Source organism: Tupaia chinensis, unplaced genomic scaffold, assembly GCF_000334495.1.
Source record: "Tupaia chinensis unplaced genomic scaffold, TupChi_1.0 Scaffold000365_1, whole genome shotgun sequence".
In the NCBI taxonomy this organism is placed as follows: domain Eukaryota; kingdom Metazoa; phylum Chordata; class Mammalia; order Scandentia; family Tupaiidae; genus Tupaia; species Tupaia belangeri.
Genome location: NW_006159862.1, coordinates 2,635,820 through 2,636,371, shown reverse-complemented (window position 1 = coordinate 2,636,371; position 552 = coordinate 2,635,820).

The following is a 552-nucleotide window of genomic DNA, read 5'->3' as shown; positions in this document are numbered from 1 at the left end:
AAGCATCTATTTGTAGAACCTTTTTTTTTTTTTTTTTTTGGAGGTTTTTGCTATAGGGCGCCTGCGCTCACCAGAAAGAGAAAGAAAGCAAGAAATCACTCAGAAAGTGAGAAATCACCCCCCCGGGGGGATGGCCACACCACAATCCCTTCTCCATTCTCCTCTTGGGATCGGTGGCACGCCCACACGCACACCCGGCATGAGTTTAAGCCCCCGGGTCCAGGACTCGAACTGCAGCTGACTACGCGGGAGTCCAGCAACATAGCCCTTACGCTAACTGCTGGTCGCTATTCGTAGAACCATTTTATCTTTTATTAAGCAGTGATAGTCCAGGGAGGTTGTGGGTAAAGCCCAGAGGGGTGGAGAAGGGCCGAGACAGAGAAGGCAGGTGGCCATGCTGGAAACCCCCTGAGTCCGCGGAAGGCCCCGCCCCCGGTCTCGGTCTCTGAGTCTACGGGAGCCAGTGGGGGGTGCGGTCACCCTGGCTCTGTCTCCTGGAGCCAGGGCACTGGAGGGTGTCAGGCCACCCTGCAGGTCCCGCCCCCTTAGGCA